The 24,553-nt window shown below is 33.0% G+C and overlaps 1 non-coding gene and 1 pseudogene across 1 annotated transcript; both read right to left on the bottom strand.

The window, feature by feature from the left end:
- Positions 1 to 791: 791 nt before the first annotated feature.
- LOC129308860 (cystathionine beta-lyase, chloroplastic-like) lies at positions 792 to 24,553 on the bottom strand (annotated as a pseudogene).
- On the bottom strand, positions 22,592 to 22,696 carry LOC129310199 (U6 spliceosomal RNA). Its single transcript, XR_008593037.1, has one exon. It is a non-coding gene; the product is annotated as a U6 spliceosomal RNA (small nuclear RNA).

Here is a 24,553-nt window from a genome sequence, read left to right as displayed (position 1 = left end):
ATCATTCTATTAGAAGTAATCATATTAAAGGCATGATTGTGCGGCACATCTCTCAGTAAGAATTTAAATTTTAATTTGCCATGTTATGAAGGTATAGTCCCTCCCGCTAGATCCAACATTTTATTAGTAAAAGGAATTATATTATCATTATTATATTTGGTTTGATAATGATTTGTAGGCACTTCTATTTAAGTAAAGTGCACCGTTACTTGATTATTATTATTTTTTAAATGGTGGACCATTACTAAGGCGTGTTTGGTTGTGTTTCTATTTTTTGTTTTAAAAAAAAATTTATAATACAGCTTTTAAAATTGTTTTCCAAAATAAATAAAAAGAAAATATGTTTGATTATGCTAATTTTAAAAACAGTTTTAAAGTTTATGGTGGTAGCTTTTTATAGTAATTAGTCAAGGTAACTATATTTTTAATAATTAAATATAAGAAATTTTGAAAAAATAAACTAAAACAAAAACAGCTCAGATAATTTCTGATTTTTGTTTTTCAAAACAAAAAATGAGAACAGTTTTAGAAACAATTAAATTTAAAACACTTATCTAAAGATTTTTTTAAATTTTTGTGTTTTAGAAAAACAGAAAACCATTATTTTTTATAATATAAACTAAACAGACTCTTAATTGGTTTACAATTTCGCAACGCAAGCCAAATAAAACCGAAAAGCATTAAATTAAGTGACGACGTAGAGAGGAAGGCAAATACACAAGCACAAAATAATAAAAAACACTTGCTTTATTTAATAGAACTGCCAAATCGATCACCAACAGCCTCACTCAACAAATATGAAAGATATAGAGTACAGAAATTCCAAGTCATAAAATTTAAGTCTTTAGATAGCCGAAAAAGAAATGAAAATAGCAAAAATTTTCATGAAATTCCAAGAAGCAAGCCTTTCTAAACTGGTTGTGGCATAAAAACCGGTTTAAAAATTCTATTTATTTCTTTTATTTTCCCCTCATTTCTTAGGCACTTTCTAAATGCTCATTTCTAAGCCGGTTCAAGAACTAATTTAGTATGGCTCTTTTTAACCAGTTTAGAAATTTTTTTTTTTTTTTAACCAGTGCTCAGCATCCACACTCAAAACCAATACGGAAGCTCAGAGGGATAAGACGAGAATGCTTGGTCTAGATCACTAATAAGATCATTAGCATCCTCAATCCCCACAGAAAGACGCACAAGATCTTGAGTTATGCCCATGGATTTACGCTCAGCTTCAGGTATGCCAGCTTGGGACGAAAACCAGGGCAAACATATTGCAGAACCCACACCCCTAAAATAGGGGGGGGGGGGGGGGGAAGACAATTAGGGTTAGCCTTTTGCATGAGAACATGCACAAACTATGACAGACCAACAGTTAATGATCCATGACTTGAAAAATTACATGATTAGAAGGGAAACCATACAGAATTCTATCAAGTTGCAGAGCTAGGACCCCTGAACGCAAGGAATGCAAGGAATGCAGGATAGTTTAATTTAAAAATTAATAATTTTTTAAAAAGATAGTTACACTTGGATTAAAATTGTAATAATGCAAGTAGATCAATTATCATTGTTCCTTTCGAAAAATTATATTAAACAAGTTAATATGGTTTTTTTACATAAATAATATACTCTTCATATCTTATCTTGATTATTAAAGTGTCATAGATCTCATAAATTTTTGACCTCAAATATTTTTTATTTGGACCAAAAAGCACAAAATTCAAGAGTAAATGATGCAAAGTCGTAAAATTTACGTGCCTTAGCACCCCTTCACTATGATGTGGCTCGGCCAGTACTGATTTTATCACACCCTCCCAACATTGCCATTTTGGTTAACTAAGATAGATAACTCTTTATAGAACGAAAATGTGTGTGTGACTATGTAACTTACAATTTACATGACAATATATATTCCCAAAAATACTCACCAAAACTGACAGCCATGCCAAAGTATTTGGTATGTTCACAAACATGCTGTGAGAGTGGCAGTGAGCTTGTTTCAAAGCTAAGCACAGATCCTGCCCCTTTTGCCTGCAAAACAAGAACTCGATTGATGAATGGATAAAATCATTTCATGCATATATATATTAGAAAAAATAATATTTAATTTTAGCAGGTAAACTATACCTGAGAAAAATGCAGGTCATGTCCAGGATTACTTGGAAGACCAACATAGTTGACTTTTTTTACCCTAGGATGGGAGTTAAGATACTCAGCAACCTTTTGTGCATTCTCCTGCAAATTGTGAATATATATAAATATTTTGCCTTAAAAAAAATCCATGGGACAGGACTCACAGCATGTCCAATGAAGTGATTGAATAAAAATAGCATATATAGATAATTAAGCATGAGAGGATTACAAAGAAACAACTATTTTAAGCCATTAATTTAGAACACTAACAAGTCTTCCTAAAAGTTTCCTTTATTTTAAGTTGTAAAAGTATAGATAATTTTTAACAAATTGCCATGTAAACAGTAAACAAACCAATTTATCAAAAGGATGGTACTCAATGCCACTAAGGGCCACGGTGTTTGGTCTTCACTTTTAACATCAACAGCGCATTTTTACTTTTGCAATTGTATTTGGTTTACTTTCTGTTTCAGTTTGCAACGTGTCATGCAATCCATATGAATTTTTATAAAGCTATTATTAGCTTAAATTAAATGTTACATAAGTTGCTACATGTCTTTTCTTAATATGATATGACAATTTCTACTAATAATATAACTAAGAAATAACAAAAGTGAAGTCTGTGATGAAAAAAAAAATGTTAGAGAGATTAATTTAAAGTGAAGTCTTAATATGATGCAAGAATCTTATCGGTGAGCAATATGTATGCAAGTACTTCAGTAACTATTCTTTAAATTTGGAAGCATATCCTGACCTTATTGAGCCCTTGTAACTTTAACTCATCTAAACTTTTAATATCCAAAATAATGTTTTCTGAGTACCTCTTTTTTCTCAACTCGTAGGACCATTGTTTTAATTCCTTCCAAACACAGCCAAGAGTCAAATGGAGATAAGGCACAGCCCATTGCATTTCTAAAAAACTTCAAGTGCTCCGCCAACCTTTATCAAAGCCAACAAAGATTGAGAAATGAAATTAGATATATAACTAGAAATAGTTCGCAACATAATATAACAAACTTAGCACAAGAACAGATACCAAAAAAAATTCAAAACTATACACCAACAAGATACTGAATTGTGTGTGTGTGTGTGTGTGTGTGTGTGTCTTATTTTATTTGTAAGTTTTCAACTTACAAAGTCTATTAGAAATTAAAGTTGGGTTATGAAAGATCAATAAAAAGTATTCTTTCTTTCTTAATAATGAAAAGGATCACAAGAACATAAAATGTTATGTATCACATTCTTGTCAGCAAATTTTACCGTTATATTGAAATTCGATTCAAAAATTCCCAACATGATAGGGACGGAAGCAGAATCGTGCTAGTTTAGGGACAGAACCCTGAAACAACAAAAACACAAGAACAAAAAGAAAGGGACGAAATTTATGACGGAAATAAAGAAAGGTATGAAGTAAACAATAGGATAATGATCAAGGAGAAGATCCTCTAGAGCACCTGCCTCTAGGAACCTCAACTTTCGAAGACACCACAAGAGTTGATCACGCTCTTGATCACGTCGGTTTCTCACACGGGATACCACCACAAAGCACTAAGGCTCACAAGAGTTATAAACTCTAAAATGAATAATTTCATTCAACTTCTGTGTTATTTACAATAGGGAGCATGCCTAATTTATATAGGCTCATAGAAAAATATTTCCTAAAATTAAAACCCTAATTTCCTAATACTAAAAGGAGAAATAATGATAAAATATTCAGCCACATAATTTAGGAGATGTGATCCTAAAATTATGGGATTACAAAATTTAGAAATTAATATTATAATTAATTCTAACCTTTGACTAGACTCAAAATAGAAAATCAAATCAAAGGATCATTAAAATAGGAAATAATTTAGGAGACAATCAAGGGATCATAAAAGATTTGAAATCACGCCACCCTTGACTTCTTTACTAGGGTTTCATGCCTCCTTGCATGCAAGAGGCTCAACTTGTAGTCTTCCTTACATTGGGCTAAGGTCTGCATCTCTTGGGCTTGACTCTTCATGAGTTTGGATCTTAAATACATTATACACGTATAGATGCTCTCCTTTGGACTTGAGGGGAGTGCCCCAATGCTCTCCAAGCTCTTGAACTTCTTGCACAAGACTGAACAAGGCTTGCTTCATGGCTTTGGTTCGGGCTCTTGTCATTGGACCTCCAATATGTTGCAATGGGTCTTTAGGTACGTTGGATTGGAAGTATTGGGCTCCTTCTATGTCACCATGTTCATGATTACCATCCTCAGGCTTCGTTGCCATTAATGCTATGTCACCCGTGCCATGGGGTCCATCATTCCCTCCCAGTTGGAAAGGATTCGTCCTCGAATCTGCAGAATCATATAAAGATAAATCAGAAACATTAAATGTGGCACTAACATTGCCATAAGAGCTAGGCAAATCAATCTTGTAAGCATTATCATTAATTCTTTCCAAAACTTGAAAAGGTCCATCTCCTCGAGCTTGAAGTTTGGACTTCCTTTGATTGGGAAATCTCTCTTTCCTTAAATGTAACCAAACCCAATCTCCAGGCTCAAAGATCACACGTCTCCTGCCTTTATTAGCTTGCTTGGCATATTGCTCATTCTTTCGCTCTATATTTTCTTTAACCTTAGCATGTAAGTCCTGCACAAACTTAGCTTTTTCCTTGCCATCAGTGTTAGCATGCTCAGAGAAAGGCAAAGGTAAAATATCAATAGGAGATAATGGATTGAAACCATAAACAATTTCAAATGGAGAATAAGAAGTAGAAGAATGAACAGCCCTGTTGTAAGCAAATTCAATATGAGGTAAACAATTCACCCAATTCTTCAAATTCTTCTGAATTATTGCTCTTAATAATGTAGTCATAGTTCTGTTAACTACCTCAGTTTGACCATCAGTTTGTGGATGGGCAGTAGTGGAAAAAAGTAACTTAGTCCCTAATTTATGCCATAGGGTACGCCAGAAATGACTAAGAAACTTCACATCTCTGTCACTCACAATAGTCTTAGGTAAACCATGCAAACGAACAATCTCTTTAAAGAATAAGTCAGCAATGTTAACAGCATCATTAGTCTTAGCACAAGCAATAAAGTGTGCCATCTTAGAGAACCTATCAACAACAACAAATATGGAATCTTTGCCTGCAGAAGATTTAGGCAATCCAATTACAAAATCCATAGAGATATGTTCCCAAGGGTGAGAGGGGACGGGTAAAGGAGAGCAAAGTCCATGAGGTTGGATCTTAGATTTTGCCTGTCTACATTTAATGCATTTATCACAAACAGATATGACATCTTTCCGCATGTGAGGCCAAAAGAAATGATCAGACAAAATAACCAAAGTTTTATCTACACCAAAGTGTCCCATCAAACCACCACTATGTGCTTCCTTAGTAAGCAACTCACGCATAGAACAAATAGGAATGCATAATTTATTTTTCTTAAAAAGAAATCCATCAAATTTAAAGAAATCACCAGATCCATGATTTTCACAAGATTTCCAAATATTTTCAAAATCAGGATCAGTTTTATAAAGATCTTTTAGAATCTCAAAACCAAGTAATTGAGCATGCAAATAGGAAAGTAATGTATACCTTCGAGATAAGGCATCAGCAACGATATTTTCTTTACCTTGCTTATGCTTAATCACATAAGGAAAGGTTTCAATAAATTCCATCCAGCGAGCATGTTTCTTGTTTAACTTACCTTGAGACTTGAGAAACTTTAAACTTTCATGATCAGAATGAATGATGAATTCCTTGGGCCACAAATAATGTTGCCATGTTTCTAAGGCCCTCTTTAGAGCATAAAGCTCTTTGTCATAGGTGGAATAATTCAAAGCTGCGCCGTGAAGCTTTTCACTGAAGTAAGCTATGGGCTTAGAATCCTGCATTAAAACAGCACCTATACCAATACCAGAAGCATCACATTGAATTTCAAATGCTTTAGAGAAATTAGGCAAAACAAGTAAAGGGGCATTAGTCAATTTATCCTTTAGGGTTTGGAAGGCCCTTTCTTGTGTTTTATCCCATTTAAAGGTCGCATTCTTCTTAACAAGTTCATTAAGAGGGGCAGCAATGCTAGAGAAATCCCTAACAAATCTCCTATAGAAGCTTGCTAAGCCATGGAAGCTTCTCACTTCACTTGCATTCTTAGGGGTTGGCCATTCACGAATAGCCTTAACTTTCTCCTCATCTACACGAATTCCCTGTGATCCAACAACAAATCCCAAAAAGATAACAGAGTCCATGCAAAAGATACACTTTTGAAAATTAGCATATAACTTATATTCCCTTAAGATGTCAAACACATTTTTAAGATGATTCATATGATCAGTCAAAGATTTACTATAAATCAAAATATCATCAAAGTAAACCACAACAAACTTGCCTATAAACTTTCTAAAAACATGATTCATTAATGCCATAAAAGTGCTAGGAGCATTAGTCAAACCAAAAGGCATAACTAACCATTCGTATAATCCAAATTTAGTTTTAAAGGCAGTTTTCCATTCATCACCCTCTTTCATACGAATTTGATGATAACCACTTCTAAGATCAATTTTAGAAAAGATAGAAGCACCATGTAATTCATCAAGCATATCATCAAGTCTAGGGATAGGGTAACGATACTTTACAGTGATTTTGTTGATTGCTCTACAATCAACACACATCCTCCAAGATCCGTCTTTTTTTGGCACCAAGATAACAGGGACAGCACAAGGGCTAAGGCTCTCACGCACAAAGCCTTTCATCATCAATTCCTCTACTTGGCGCTGGATCTCCTTAGTCTCTTCAGGGTTAGCCCTATAAGCAGGCTTGTTTGGAATAGCAGCTCCAGGCAAGAAATCTATCCTATGCTCAATTCCTCTTAAGGGAGGAAGTCCATCAGGAATTTCATCAGGGAATAGATCTCTATAATCCTGCAATAAAGAGACAACACTAGAAGGCAAAGTGGGGTCAAAAGTATTAGTAGAAAAATAAATATTCTTGGGAATTACAATAAGAGCTTGCTCACTCATCAAAGCCTCTTGAATCTTACTTTTCCCACACAATAATATTTTTTTTCACTATTTTCCTTCACTCCCACCATTCTATTTTTTTCTTTTCTCACCTTCTCACCACTCTTTTTCCTCTCTTTTGATTGATTTTCAAGTAAAGTAATACTCTCTTTCTTTTCTCTCTCACTCATGCCACAATCAAGGAGATCTCTCCTTTGCTTGTAATCTTGAGTAATCTTTAGTTGATCTTCATAGGCTTGGATGGGCCTAAGAGGATTTAATACAACAGTCTTGCCTTTAAAAGGCACCTTGTAACAATTTCTAAAACCATCATGAGTAGCCTTACTATCAAACTGCCAAGGCCTACCTAATAACAAGTGTCCAGCAAGCATAGGGGCTACATCACATAATACATCACAAGTATAAACTCCAACAGAGAAAGTAATCAACACTTGCTTAGAAACCCTAATTTCAGCAGAATCATTCAACCATTGCAATTTGTAGGGCTTAGGGTGTGGGATTAAAGGTAAAGATAATTTATCTACAAGTAAAGTGCTAGCGACGTTAGTGCAACTACCACCATCAATTACCATGCTACACACTTTCTCTTTGATGAAGCATCTAGTGTGAAAAATATGCTCGCGTTGCTCATGTTCATCATCCTCCTTTGGTTGAATATTGAGAGCTCTTCTTGCCACCAAGATAGAGTCAACTACACCATTGCATTCAAGCTCATCATTTGATTCATGGGAGGTAGAATCATCATCAACATTATCAGCATCATCTTTATCACTTTCATGCACACTATCATAGCCACCATCATCTCTCAAGATCATAACCCTTTTATTGCTACAATCTCTCGCCATGTAGCCCACACCATGACATTTGAAACACTTAATAGGAGAAGTGTTAGATGAATAAGAAGAAGGTTTAGGGTTAGAAGTTTTACCCTCATACTTGGTCTTTATTTCTTCCTTGGCTTGGGATGTATCTTTGGCTTTGGAATCCTTCCATTTGGAAGTTGTCTTGGAGTCTTTCCAAGAGGACTTGGAACGTTTGTTCTTATTTCTCTGCTCCAACTTTATAGCCTTGTGTATGAGCTCTTCCTTGTCCACAAAAGTGTACAAGTCAAGCTTATCTCTCAACTCTGGCCTCAAGCCATCCATAATTCTTGACATTGCTTCACGTTCATTTTCTTGAATGTTTGCACGAAACTTCAAGATATTCAACTCGTGCACATACTCCTCCACGGTCATAGATCCTTGAGAAAACATTCTCAATTTTCTATTCAGCTCTGTATAGTAGTAGCTGGGGACATAAGCCTTTCTCAAGTACCTTTTAAGCTTCTCCCACGTTTTAATGGGCTTTTTCCCAAGTTGGCTTCTTTTGTACTGTAAATCTTGCCACCAATAAACAGCATAGTCAGTGAAATTCAAAGAGGCAGTTTTTACCTTCCTTGACTCAGACAAATCAAGAGTCATGAAGATTTGGTCCATCTTCATTTCCCAATCAAGGTATTTTTCTGGATTGTTGCTACCCTTGAATGAAGGATACTTTACTTTTTGGTCCGGTAAGTCAACACCACGCTTTGAGGATTTCTTTCCCTTAGGAGAAGGGGGTTCTTCATACTCCTCATCATCGCTGGGGATCTTATGCTTCTTTCCTTTAGAAGAGGAAGTCTCCGGCTCATCTTTATCCTCTTTATGGAACCTATGATCAAGTTCCAAGCGAAACTGCTGCAACTGTGTTTTGATAAGTTCTAAAACAGAGTTCATATCAATACTAGGGGATTCATCCTTGTTACTCATGTTCACAGAAGCACTAGAAACCATATAAAATAAAAATAGGTCCTCACACACACAAACTCACGTGTTTACTCTCAAGATAAAGTCACTCGTGTTTCACAAAAAAAAAGTAATGGCTTTTTTTTTAATGATGAAAAACACACTTGCCTTTTACCACTCACTAAGCTTGTGGATAGAATCCAATGGTGAAACCCACAAATCAAGAAACTAAGGAACAATCAAGTGAATATCTTCTAAATTAAGGAAACTAGAAAACAAGCACAAGGTGAAAAGAGGATTTTTTTTTTTTTTGCAATTTTGAAACAAATAGGAAAGCAAAATTTTCAAATAAAATTAAGCTTGTTAAAGGAAAAACCACACGTGACAACAAAAATAAGAAAGAAAGAAATAAAAGTCAAAGAGTCAAATACTCAAAGACAAAAATAAAAAAAAACTAAATAAAATAAGAGAGTAGCACAAATAGCAAATAAGAGAGTAGAGAATTTGAAAAGTGCTACCAAAAATAAAAAATAAGAAAGTGATCAACGTAAAAGACTTTCTTATCACCCAAGTTGACTTTTCTCTTTAAGCAACCTCTTGGTGACTTGGAGTTCAAGAATAGCCTTTTTCTACAGTCATAACTCATAGCAATATATTTTTTTTGTAATTTTTTTTGAATTTTCGGATTTTTTTTCTCTTTTTTTTTCTCAACACACTAACACTTTTTTTTTGCCTTTTTTTTTGCACGAATTTCTAGTATTTTTTTTTCTTTTTTTTTTGAGAAGGCTAATAAAATGAAAACTCACATAAGATAAAAAGTCACAAAGATGAAGAAGAGAAAAACCAAAAGATAGAAGTAGATGGGGTAGATAAGAGATGATCACAAAAAGAAATAACTCAAGATGAAAAAGAAGAAGGAAGGACAAGAATTTAAACCAAAACTAGCAACCAAAGCTCTGATGCCAATCTGATAGGGACGCGGAAGCAGAATCGTGCTAGTTTAGGGACAGAACCCTGAAACAACAAAAACACAAGAACAAAAAGAAAGGGACGAAATTTATGACGGAAATAAAGAAAGGTATGAAGTAAACAATAGGATAATGATCAAGGAGAAGATCCTCTAGAGCACCTGCCTCTAGGAACCTCAACCTTCGAAGACACCACAAGAGTTGATCACGCTCTTGATCACGTCGGTTTCTCACACGGGATACCACCACAAAGCACTAAGGCTCATAAGAGTTATAAACTCTAAAATGAATAATTTCATTCAACTTCTGTGTTATTTACAATAGGGAGCATGCCTAATTTATATAGGCTCATAGAAAAATATTTCCTAAAATTAAAACCCTAATTTCCTAATACTAAAAGGAGAAATAATGATAAAATATTCAGCCACATAATTTAGGAAATGTGATCCTAAAATTATGGGATTACAAAATTTAGAAATTAATATTATAATTAATTCTAACCTTTGACTAGACTCAAAATAGAAAATCAAATCAAAGGATCATTAAAATAGGAAATAATTTAGGAGACAATCAAGGGATCATAAAAGATTTGAAATCACGCCACCCTTGACTTCTTTACTAGGGTTTCATGCCTCCTTGCATGCAAGAGGCTCAACTTGTAGTCTTCCTTACATTGGGCTAAGGTCTGCATCTCTTGGGCTTGACTCTTCATGAGTTTGGATCTTAAATACATTATACACGTATAGATGCTCTCCTTTGGACTTGAGGGGAGTGCCCCAATGCTCTCCAAGCTCTTGAACTTCTTGCACAAGACTGAACAAGGCTTGCTTCATGGCTTTGGTTCGGGCTCTTGTCATTGGACCTCCAATATGTTGCAATGGGTCTTTAGGTACGTTGGATTGGAAGTATTGGGCTCCTTCTATGTCACCATGTTCATGATTACCATCCTCAGGCTTCGTTGCCATTAATGCTATGTCACCCGTGCCATGGGGTCCATCACAACATATATAATAAACAGATTGAATAAAATGGCTAAGTACATACTCATCACTTTCCGTTGCAATGACACCACCCAAGACACTACTATTTCCAGAAATAAATTTGGTAGCTGAATGCATAACAATATCTGGAAAAATAATAAAAATAGTAATTAAAAAGCATGATATTATAACTATTAAATGTATAATCCATGATCTTTCCAAGTGTGATTTGAACACCTGCTCCAAGTTCCAATGGCTGACTTAACACAGGAGACATTATACTATTGTCCACAAGCACATAGCACCATGTTCATGAGCTAGCTTCGATATTGCCTGATGGACAAAAATCAATATAATGAAAGAAATTATTTTCCGACATATAATAATTTCTAAAGAATTCTATACGGCAAGTTCTTATAATGCGTATTATTTGATGAAGTTGGGTCCACACAAGAACTAAACACGTACGAAGAAAAAATAATAATTTGGAAGAAGGACCAACACTTGAAAATCATCTCAGATAAATTCTAAAATTTGCAATTAAGTTTCAAGAGATTTATATTGACGGTTCTTGAAGCTCAATTGCCGATCTTCAATGCACTTTTAATGATCTTCAACATTTGATACTTCCTCCAAAAATTTTCATATGTACAATTTTCCTTAAGAATTATATAGACGTACTAACCATTACTTCTTACGTATGCAAAGAAGAGGCAAAAGCAATTAATAAAAAGCTATTGATGGACCTTCATTAATTAATATAGCTGAAGTAGAAGACCAAAAAAAAAAAATAATTAAGGTGATAAAAACCGGACATGTTATTGAACTGATTAAAGTAGTGGTTCGAGGATCACTATAGGTCCAACTTCATGGATGAACAAGGATTAACCTAGTCATGATTAAAATATATAATTTAATTTAATTAAAATATACAAATATGCAGCCCTAGAAAAATGTATTATTTAGATAAAAAGGCATTAATTCATAAGTAAATAGAACATTTAGGAAAAAATATACTTTCAAATCTCTATAGTTTAACTCAATTTTGAATTAAATCTCTGTAGTTTATTTTATTTTAATCAAGCCCTTATAGTTTCATTTATTATATATGTTAACCTTTGAACATTAAAATTAATAATGTATTATTAAATTTTACAAAACAAAAATACTCTTGGAGTTTACAAGAAATTTATTTTAATACTTTTACCCAAAACTAAAAAAATTTATTTCTGTTTATATTTTTTTTATGAAAATTCTACATGTATAAAAAAATATTTAGAAGACAACCTAATTATATAAATTTTAAGTTACAAATATTATGTAATTAATTCTAAAGTCATATAATCATTAAATAAAAATACCAAAGTTCTTAATTTTTTTTAAGGAAAAATGTAAGGATTTTAACTTGCAGGGATTAATAAATTTAATTGGTCAAACTATAAGAATTTAATTAAATCAAAATAGATTATAAGGATCTAGTTCAAAATTGAATGAAACTGTAAGGACTTGCAGATTTGTAACCCAACAAAATAGAGTTACTAAAAAAATGATGGATTTCTATTTTTTAAAAAAACTTACAATAATGTCATTTCAAGCTTAACAAGGAGAAAAAAAAAATATAAAATCCAACACGGTATATTTGTGGATCCATCAAAAACAATTTTTAAGCGAACTAGCTCACCAATAATTAATTGATTTAACCCACTAACCTGGATTGAGTTCTAATATCATGAACAGAACTCTTTTCAACCTCTAGCTATACAATAAAATAGCTTACCCGAATATCAGGTACTCTTATTTGAGGGTTGCTCAGAGTCTCTAGCCACACTAACTTAGACATGCCACATGCAATAGCAATTTTCACCTTGTCTAGATTAGTTAGATCCATGCGGCTGTGCATGCAAGCATTACAACCTTATCATTGCCAAAGGCTATATACTTCTAGGAATCAATATCCAACAATAATTTGTTTTCATAATCCATTACTCTACACACTATTTTACAAATTCAAAAAAAAATCGCTATATATTATGCTTAGTTTTGCCAATATGTAACAATTTTTAACTGCTGTAAGTTTTAGCTATCTATTTCTCAAGCAGATATACAATCACTATATACTTGAGGCCTATTGACTGACGATTATGATTGATCACAATTGAGTGCGAATATTTGGTTTGATACTTATTTTGTATTTAGTAGCCAAAAAAATATTGATGTATCGTGTACACACACAGAATACATATTATATATATATATATATATTAGGCCTCACTAAATATTTTTATAAGCATTGAGTTACAAAAAAAACAAAAAAAAAAAAAGAGAGTAGGGGCTTGTTTGTTTGTTGTTTTCAAGAACTGATTTTTGTTTTTGAAAGAGGAAATCGCATAAAAAACGACCACTTTAAAAAATTTTTGTAAATAAGGATAAATAACAAATCGCCATACAAGAAAAAACAAATCCATGTTTCCATTTTAACAAAAAAAAAATTGTATTAGTCCTTATGTATGAATAACTTTCTTGAGTAGTCTTTATATGTGATTGTCCCTTTTAAAAAAAAGTTAAAAATTATTTGAATAAATATTTTGGATTTAATTGTTTTCAGAACTCTTTATTTTTTTTTAATGGAAACATCTTAAAGTTATTTTCATTTTCATTTTTATTTTTTTTAAAATGCTACATTTGATTATTAGAAAATATAGTTAGTTTGACCAATTTTTATTATAAATTACTACCATTAATTGCTTGCAACCATTACTATTAGCCTATTTTTCAATTCTAATTTTTTTTTAAATTAACATAAAAAATTTTATTTTATTTTGTTTTGAAACCCAAATATGAAAACTGGATTAAAAAAGTCTTTTAAAACAAAAAATGGCAACAAAAATCAAACCGGCCCTAAGGCGAGGAAACGCACTCACCGAATTTAACAAGCTAGAAACAGCAATCAAAGCAGACATTCCACTTACAAAGCCAAAGGCATAATTTGCATTATCCAGCTTTGTTACTGTTGGGTTATCCACCTTAGTGGATCAGGCCCATATAAAAGCCCAAAATTGGAGAATGTGGCTCTTATGAGAATTATGAAAAATGTTTAGGTTCAAAATGCAATTTACTCAGGGCCTTAAAAGATAATATTCTCCAACCTTTGAATTTGAAACATGGGCGGTTAGAGAAACTACCGCATGTTCCCATAAGAGGTAGTTGTGGTGCGATTTTAGTCAATTGAGATTTTGTTTCTCTGCGTGAAGAAAGAAATAGAACGCTCTCGATTTTCATCCATCTCATTTTTTTTCTCCTTACGAGCTTTTTCTCTTGAGTGCGTTTGCTGTGTACCTAAATGAAGTTTGACTGGTGTAACTTTGTTCTTGCATACGTTCGTGTGAATTAACGCCTCAAGGTATGTTTTTCCTCCTCTATTTTCTTTCATTGGTATCAGAGCTTTCGTCTTTCTTGGGCTGTCTTTCCTATGTCTAAAGAACTGATAGTAATTTGCTTAACTCTATACACGCAAATCTCTAAGTTTAGTTTTTTATTTTCTTACTATGTTTACACTTCGATCTTCTCTATCTGTCTTTACGATTATCTCTATCAAAATGAACGTATTAATATACTTCTTGGTTAATATGAATGTTCCATATATGGCTATACACATTTGCATGCAATCAATAGTGACGAGCATAACGATTGAAAACAAACAGAATAATGGGTGTTTAAAAAATGAGTTTTTTGAACAAAAGAATTGCATAAACATGTAGAGCTCAAAAAAAATGATGAAAATGACACCAAGAATGTGTAAAACGAAGACCGAATGGAGGAGATATGGCCTTTGAAAGTTTGGGTCCAACGGACCCGACCCGCTAGAGGAACCAGGTCAAGTTGACCCGGTTGGAGGAAGACGACGATAGAAATGACACATCATTTCTGTCCTCGTCCAAATGACACGTCGTTTTATCATGTTGAAAAAAAATCAATTTCTGTCAAACAAAAAAAACTAATAAGGAGGAAAGGTTTGAGCCTGGAAGTCCAACCCAAAAAAATGAAAAAAAAATTAATAGGTCCACGGGTCAAGTTCATCAACCTAACCTAGTTTAAAAAAATTATTAAAAAAATTATATATATATATATATATATATTTAATTAAATATATATATATCTATATAAAGAGGACACGTGGCATGTGGAACCCACTGGCTATTTAATTAATATATATATATAAAGAGGACACATGGCACGTGAGACCCACTGGCTCACTTATTCAATGCATGGATGACCCCACCATGAAGCTCATGGTGCGTGGAATACTGTGGTCTGGCGCATGTCATCGTAGGAGGAAGATAAGGCGGTGCGTGTTGTGCACGCGCCTTCCCTGAGAGTGGCTATATTTTTTTTTAAGAATTTCTTGATCTAGCATATTCTTGGGGCACGTGCGAGTGCGTGTGGAACCAGATTGGGATAAAATTAGTCTTAAAAAACTCTTAAATTTGAGATCTTCATTTTAATATATAATTTGCATATTTTTTGAGATAGAACAAGAATTTATTTTTTGAGTTATCTAGTGTTTTTTTATTAGTTTATAAAAAAAATTTTCTAAATTTTTTATTTATTTTTTTAAGGAAAATATGAAGTAAGAGGCTTCTAGTAGCACTGATAATTCAAGAAATTATTCTGTTAGCATTGAGTATCTGGATGAACCACATTATGAGCCTCTTAGTGAGGATTTTGACCCGAAACCCTTTGAAGAGGATGAGGAGGAATATGAACCTCAAAGTGAGGATTCTGATTCTGATCTTAAAGAAGATCCTAATATTGATCTTGAAAATGTGCTGGAAGGACTTAAAGAGGTGCGCATGCTGTCAGGACCAAAACATGAATCAGAGGGTGATAAGAATGTTCAAAATGAAAATGAAGATGTCGAACAACCTTTCACATCCTCAGTGATCATAAATATAGCAAAAGGAGAAGCTAAAAGAATAAAAAAACTGGATCAAATTTCTTGAGTCGTGGTTGTAGGAGAAATTTTCAAACAACTTAGGAAGGAGCTTATGCAACATAATAAGCGAAACAAGTCATACTCTGAAAATCCTCTATGAAATAGAGCCATCAAGGGGATGAAAGTACAAGAAAAATATAAAGACATAATTAAGAGTTGTCTTTTTAGGTCTGTACATTAAGCATTGTTCTATTTTTCTAAGAATTTTTTTTTGCTATATTAAGACCTTGATGATTTATGAAATATATGAAGCATGTTGTTTTATGTTTAATTGCTTTTTATATACTTTATTTGAGTAGAAGCTCTAAAGTGATAAATCATTTATGAGTCATATGTAACGATTAAAATATTTGTAAAATTCTTTATAGATTACAGTGATTTTATTAGAATTAATGTGATGGGAGATACAAACGTAGCCTCCTGATCGTTGACCTAATAGAGTTGTTATTACTCTAATAAAGAATAATACAAATATAAGACATTTTATGTCTCTCATAAGTATTTTATTCTTGGTTTAATATAGAAAACTATTAATGTGGGATAGTTTCATCTCAGAGCTAAAAATGGCAAAAAAAGCATTATCACTTAATTGAATAAGGGCAACAAATTAAATGGGGATAACTAGGATATCTAGCATCATAAGGTGTCATATGTTTTGGAAGAACAAGATGCTGTTGAGCCATTGACTAAAGTCATGGCCGAGCTTAAGGCAGGAAACTCGGCTCAGCATCAAAATGAAAAAATAACACTTCTAAGTGTTATGGTGGATGATCTGATGTGTGAATTTGAGAAGCACTCCACTGCCCAAGCCATATGGGCTGCCTTAAAAGAAAAATTTGGTGGTACCTCAACCACCAATCTGAGAAGGCGTACAATTAAATTCGACACTTATAAATTAAAGCCGAATACTCCCATGCGGCAGCACCTAAGAGAGATGGCCAACATGATCTGTGAACTTAAAGAAGCCAAGCACAATCTTTCTGACGAACAGCAAGTACAGGCTGTAATCAGGTCGCTCCCACACAGCTAGGAGCATATGAAAGTTAACTTAACTCACAATGAAAATATTGTTAACTTTAACGATGTAGCTAAACACTTAGAGCTAGATGCTGAACATCTGGAGGCTTACAAGTCATCTGGACAGACTTACCTTGTCAAGGAAGGTGGTCCTTCAAATTCTAAGCCCAAGAGAGGCAAGAAACAACATAAGAAGGGTAATAAGAGTGGCCCTAGAGTAAAGAAGGACAAATAACCTTTCAAGAAATAGGGCAAGAAGAGCGACAAAAAGAGAATTAATATTAAAAAGGTAAATGTTTTGCCGTCAAAAGATGGGCCATTTTGCAAAGGACTATCTTGAGCAAAGTGGACGTGATCAGGTACTTGTGAATTATGTAAATTCATATTTTTCTTATGTTTCTAGTAATGTTTTTCTAATGAAAACTGTTCCTCTTCTTGGATTGTAAACTCAAGCTCCACAGACCACGTAAGCAAGGATCATGGATCCTTCGTAAAGTACCGTCAGTTGTCGAATCAAAGCAAGTAGCTTTACGTTGGCAATAATGTGAGCATTAAGCTAAAAGACACAGAAACTTGCAAGTTGATCTTGCGAGGTGGAAAAATTTAATTCTCCATGATGTTTTACATGCACTGGACATCTGACAGAACTTAATTTCAATTGCTTGCCTTTTAGAATTTGGGTTTGTAATTAATTTTTATGACAAGATTGTTGACATTATGTACAATTCAACTTTTTATGGTTGTGCTTTTCTTTCAAAAAGGTTCTTTATAATGGATATTGCTGACCAAGTTCATTTTCATGATTGCTTTACCACCTCTTTCAATAATGTAGATATAAATATTTGGCATATTAGACTAGGGCATATTAATCAAAATAGAATGATTAAGCTAGCTAAAGAAGGAATGCTAGGTCCAATTACAAATATGGAAATGCCCTTATGTGAAAATTATCTAGCTGGTAAAGCAATGAGAAAATCTTTTGGTAAAGGTATTAGGGCTAAAAATCCATTACAATTAATCCATTCTATATATGTGGTCCTATGAGTATAAAGGCAAAACACGGGACTTTGTATTTCATTGCCTTTATCAATGATTTTTTACGTTTTAGTCATGTTTATTTGATATCATGAAAGTTTGAAGCTCTTGAATGCTTTAAACGATACATTAATGAGGTTGAAAATGAAATGGACAATAAAATTAAAGCATTATGAATTGACCGAGGACGTGAATACTTGTCTGATCAATTTAAAGAACTCTGTGAAGAAAAAGGAATAATTAGACAACCAACTATTGTTGGCACTCCGCAACAAAATGAAGTTGCTGAAAGAAGAAATAGGACTCTTCTAGACATGGTTAGGTTAATGATGGCACAAGCAAATCTTCCAATCTCGTATTGGGAGGACGCTTTACTGATAGTAGCCTTCATACTTAATTGTGTACCCTCAAAATTAGTTACTTCCATACCCTATGAGTTATGGACAAAACGCAAACCGGATTTAAATATCTTAAGACCATAGGGGTCAGCTGCATATGCCCATGATGATTCCCATAAATATAGAAAGTTAGGTCTAAGAGAAAGAAATGTATCTTTATAAGATACTCTGAGCAATCAAAGGGTTATATTTTCATTGGTGAAAATGATGATGGAACTGTAACTGAATTTGAATCTAGGAATATCACATTTTTAGAAAATGAGTTTTCTAACAGGGGAGAAATTGATCGAACTATATCTCTTTACGAGACACGAGAGCAACATAATATAGAACTCATAGAAAGGCTTGAATCATCGCAAAATACTGATTTAAGAGGAAGCTCTAAAAGGTCTTTTAGAAGACTTAAAAAGAATTAAAATCCACAAGAGACCCCATTTCAAAACAGTAATAGAGAAAGTATGCCAAAAAGATGCTTCCAAATTGAGGGTGAAGCATTGGTGGTAACTCTTCTAGATGATGATGAGCCACGTTCTATAAATGAAGCTTTATCAGGACTTGCTAAGGATAAGTGGAAGAAAGCAATGGATGAAGAAATGAATTCCATGAGGACTAACAAAGTATAGAAATTAGTTGATTTACCACATGGTCGAAAGGCTATTAGGAACAAGTAGGTTCTGAAAATCAAAAGAAAAGTAGATGAATCAATTGATAAATATAAGGCTTGCTTAGTAGCAAAAGGGTATACACAACAAGAGAGAATAGATTATGAGGATACATTTTCTCTTGTTGTATGCTTCAATTCTATTAGACTGATTCTGGCAATAGTAAATAGTCTGAACTTAGAGTTGTACCAAATGGATGTAAAGATTGCTTTTCTTAATAGTGATCTAGATGAAGAAATTTATATGCAACAGCCATTAGGTTTTATTGAAAAAAAAGAAAATAAAGTATGTAAATTAAATAGATCAATTTATGGACTAAAACAATCATCCAAATAGTGGTATTTGAGGTTTCACAGAGTAATAACCTCATATGACTTCTAAATGATTGAGGAAGACCACTATGTTTACATCAAGAGGTTCAATGGAAACTTTATAATATTATCTCTTTATGTGGATGATATTTTACTAGCCAGAAATAGTCTAGATTCGATAGTCGCTATTAAAGAATGGCTTTTGTTGAATTTTAAAATGAAAGACATGAGTGAAGCAGAATATATTCTTGGAGTTAAAATCCAAATAAATCACTCTAAGAAGCTTCTTTATCTATCACAAGAGAATTATATAAGGAAAATTCTTGAGCGTTTTAATGTGAAAGATTGTAAACCCATGGATAACCCAGTGGCTTCAAGTGTGAAGCTTAGTCCTGATATGGGTCCTAAAACTGAGATAACCAAAAGGAAAATGGAAAGAGTTCCATATGCCAGTACAATCAGAAGTTTGATGTATGCAATGATGTATACAAGACCAGATATCTATTATGCCATAGGACTTGTGAGTCACTACCAATCCAACCCTAGAGAAGGATATTGAAAAGCTATAAAGCGGATCTTAAGATACTTAAAAGGTATTATTGACTATGCACTGTGTTATCAAGGGAGTGATCTACGCCTAATAGGATACTCTGACAAGGATTTAAGCGAAGATGAAGATGAACGAAGATCAACTTCAGGCTACACTTTCTTGCTAAACAATGGGCCATTTGTTAGAGCAGCAAGAAGTTGACATGCATTGCCCTACACTCTATGGAAGCTAAGTTTGTAGCATGTATTGCAACAGTGCAAGAGGCTATATGGCTTAAGAGATTTATAGAACATCTTGGGTTTGAAAATGAAAGTATAAATCCAGTATTAATTAATTGTGACAATACTGCAGCCATAGCCTATACCAAAGATCCTAAATATCATAGCAAAACAAACACATAGACATTAAGTATAATTTTGTAAAGGATTAAATAGCGCAAAAGGTTATCACTGTTCAATACATTTCCATGAAATGTATGATAGCAGATCCCCTAACAAAACCCATAGCCAAGGAGATATTTGAGAAATATGTAAGGGCTCTTAGTATGGCTAGATTGACTTGATGTAGTATATTAGTTATATTAATGAGATTTTTCATTACTTACATAAATGTACAATTAAGAACATACAATGTCTAGTATGTTGTACAGGTTGATAAGGTTGACTCTCTCACACGAGCAACTACCTTTGATATTGAAATCAAAGATGAGACATTAGTGTTCACCAGCAAGGCACCAAAAAAAAGTTTGATATGGTAGAAAAGAAACACAAATCATATGTCACCTCGATTAAAGAGCAAGTCAAGATGAGATCTGTAAGCATACTTAGATCGAATCATGGATCCCCATATCCATAATACTTGTAGCCAAACGACAAATTCTTTTAAATTAACATCATGTGAGATCAATAGAAAAGAAGAATTTAGGTTTAGATACAATGAATATCTAAACTTATGTTTGTATAGTGCTAATAATAAATGAAAACGATGTACACTCTTATAAGCAAGACTAACACCATAACATGTGTTTCATACCACTTGTGCTTAAGAATTGCAATGGGAAGCAAGTGAATAAATCCTTGCTTCATTACTGTATGAGTCTTAGAAAGGAAAAATCCTTTCATTGATGTCCTTTGACTTTGACATTATCATGGAGATATGTTACAGTGTCTGCTACTTTAACATGCACCCTATGGTCATGATCGATGTGACCTAAAGGTTTCATGTTAGGAAAGCGACTGTTTCCTATCAAAGTGGTATATGGGCAAAAGGAAGATTATCTTAAATATACACATCTATGCTCATTTTCAAGACATGTCCCTTATAAAATAATTTGTGAATTCATAAGTGTGGATACTACGCATATAAGAGAAACTATCTGAGTCTTGGACTGACTTAAGAGGGATCAGATTAGTCATAATGAGAAAAAGTGTATATTGGTAAATCTAGGGCATTAAGGCACGAATTTAATCAAGAATAAATTCAACTTTAAGAGTTATTTATGCTGGTCCTTAATAGGATTTTCTAGTATAAATAACTAAAATGAAGATGTCAAGCCTATGCAGTCACGGCAAAACACCTAGTATGAAGAGAGGAAAGAGAAAGAGATAGAACTGACATTATCTTATCCACTAAGTGTGAGTGGGAGATGTTGGGTTATCCACCCTTGGTAGAGCAGGCCCATATAAAAGCCCAAAATTGGGGAATGAGGCTCTTATGAGAATTATGAAAAATGTTTGGGTTCAAAATACGATTTACTCAGGGCCTTAAAATGTAATATTCTCCAACCTTTGAATTTGAAACATGGGCGATTAGAAAAACTGTCGCACGTTCCCACAAGAGATGGTTATAGTGTGATTTCAATCAGTAGAGATTTTGGTTCTCTGCGTGAAGAAAGAAACAGAATGCTCTTGATTTTCATCCATCTCATTTTTTTCTCCTTACAAGCTTTTTCTCTCTCTGAGTGCGTTTGTTGTGTACCTGAACGAAGTTCGACTGGTGTAACTTTGTTCCCGCATACGTACATGTGAATTAACACCTCAAGGTATGTTTTTCCTCCTCTGTTTTCTTTCAGCTACTAACCTGAAGATCCAAAATATATACGCCAAGTAAAAGAGGATGGAAATTAAGAATTAAATTGTGTTAGAAATGAGAAGCAGTCATCTGAAAACGGGAAATGATCAAAGAGTATTATAAGGATATTATATCTCAACTTTAAAATCTCAAAGCTTAAGTTTATGAGTTCTTATTCCTTTTATTTTATATTAATTATTAAGTTTAATTTTATTTGATGTAAGACTTTCTACATCAACTCAAGTCTACTTACAATAACAATTACAAACAACAAAATCAAGACTATAAATTGTTAGGTCAAACCTTTCAAAAGTATCAAGGGTAGGATTTCCACTTCTGGAATACATGTATTTTCCACCTTTTGTTGCAGAAGGCTGCATGAAAAAATATATAGAGGACAAGCACAATATGAAAAGAATACCACGGAATACAGAAATTAAATACATAATTACTAATTAAAAAGAGCTCAACATGTACAGATAAAATTTTTCACGTACCATTTTGAAGGAAGCAGTTTGATAAATTGGTGTAGAGGTTGCTTTATATGGATCAAAGTCATTATGGTAACTCACAACCACTGTTGACATACTTGGCTTACTTGTCTGTTTATCTGCAAATAGAAGCTAAAATTATTGAGCTATAAGAAATAAAAATCATGCATAATAGTGTGTGTGTGTGTGTGTGTATGAATACATATATATACTATATATATTCATATATTTAAGACGAAGTTTGAAAGTTTTTTTCAGCCCTTCCATAGCAGTCATACTAATCTTTTCTATTTTGTTCCAATTTTATCAGATTTTCTCCTGAAGGAAAACAAAGAAAGGTATAAAATTGAAAAGATACAATTTTCTATTTTTAGGTTATAACTAATATATTTATAAACATAAAGTTTGTTGTAACTTCGTCTTATGTTAAGCATCGAGTATATCAAAACAAGAAACGCGTCACAAACCACTAGTCGCAATAACCGCATTAGTGCTCTCTGTAGTGCTCTCTTTACTCTCCACCACAGTCACTGTTTTGGTCTCATTCAGCTTTTCTGTTTGCATCAAATTACAATTTACTCTGAACCGCTTTGCTTGGATCGGTTGGTTCAGCTTCAAATTAGCCGACTTAGTAAATCCCAAGCTCTCCACGTATTTCCAGCATATGTGCTCTAAAACACAATAATGAGTGACATAAGCATTACAAAATCAGGCTAAATAACAAGAACAAAGTTTGCATTTTGGGTAAAGATGCTTGCAAAAGTGTTTGAAACAATGATAGTTGTCACCTTAATAGTAGGGCCGAGAAAAGTTGTAGCCAATGCCATCACCGAAGATAAAGAAAGAAAGAAATAGCTAGGTTTCGCTTATGCCCTTCGTTATAGTCTCACAATATGATTTAGAAACTAAACCCCCCCCCCCCCACACACACACACACACACACATTTACATTGAAAAAGAGTGTTTTTGGTTTTTTTTTTTTAATTTCTTTAACCGTTTCCAGTGATTTTGGTGCCTCTCGAAAGGACCACAATTTCATTAATGACTACGTTATCTTTATGTTTCGGTGCTTTTCAAAAGGACAACAATATTTCAATAAAATACATTATCTTTAAATGCGTTTTTCAAAGCACAATAAATCCAGAACGATTATTACCGTATCTTCATGTGAGGGACAACTTGCTTTACAACTGGACACCGGACACCGGACACCGGTGCAAGAGAAATCACTCCAATTTAATTTATAAATTATTTTTAATATATTTTATTATAATTAAAAAAATTTAAATTTCATTAATTTTGTCTTGAAATTTAATAAATTTTTATTTTTATTTTTAATAAATATTCTTCAATCTCATTATTAATATTTTTATTTAAAAGTATTTAATAAAGGTAAAAATATAAAGAATAGCATTGAAAATTGACAAATGTCTTATAAATAGAATTAAACTTTTTTTCTCTCTATCTTATAAGTAAGACCAAATGAGTATAAAGAAACATGAAAAATATAAAAAGTAAATCAATGATTTTCTAATATATATTCCTATATCCTCAATGAGTCGATGGTTTTACATGTTGTACCATAATTTAAGATATTTTTTTTAGTTATGAAATTGTAACTCTTGGGTAGGTTAGAAGTCTATAAATAAAGACTAAACACATGATTGGTTGTACACTAAAATTTAAATGAATAAGAATCATCCCTCCTTTACTTTCCAATTCTCTCTATTGTTCATCTCCATTTTTTGATATTCTTTTATCTTGTTCGTTTTTCTCATCTTAAATATCTTGCATATTTCCTTATACTTTTATAAGAATAACAGCTTTATTATTTTTTATTTTTCTACGACTATTGAAAAGTTTTTTTAATAAACTATTGAAAAGGTTATTGACTCATATTGCAAACTCATAAAAATTTATGTTGTTAATAAATTATCATTTAAATATATGGGCATGATATAACATTAGTTTATTGAAATATATCCATAATTTAAGATATTTAATCGGTATTAATTTTTTTTATAAAGGTCTATTTTTATAATTTTCTAGGTCATTTTTTATAATTTTTTAACTCATTGTTTATAATTTTTTGGGTTAGTTAATAGTCAAATTAACAAATATTTAACATAGGGGCAATATCCTTCCTTAAAAATTTCTTTTAAGAGAGATATTGCCCCATACCCAT

Source organism: Prosopis cineraria, unplaced genomic scaffold (genome assembly GCF_029017545.1).
Source record: "Prosopis cineraria cultivar Desert tree isolate PC_DT_omini unplaced genomic scaffold, ASM2901754v1 PC4, whole genome shotgun sequence".
NCBI classification, from domain to species: Eukaryota; Viridiplantae; Streptophyta; class Magnoliopsida; order Fabales; family Fabaceae; genus Prosopis; species Prosopis cineraria.
The sequence above is the reverse complement of the archived record's forward strand: the minus strand, read 5'-3'. Positions and strand labels throughout refer to the sequence as shown.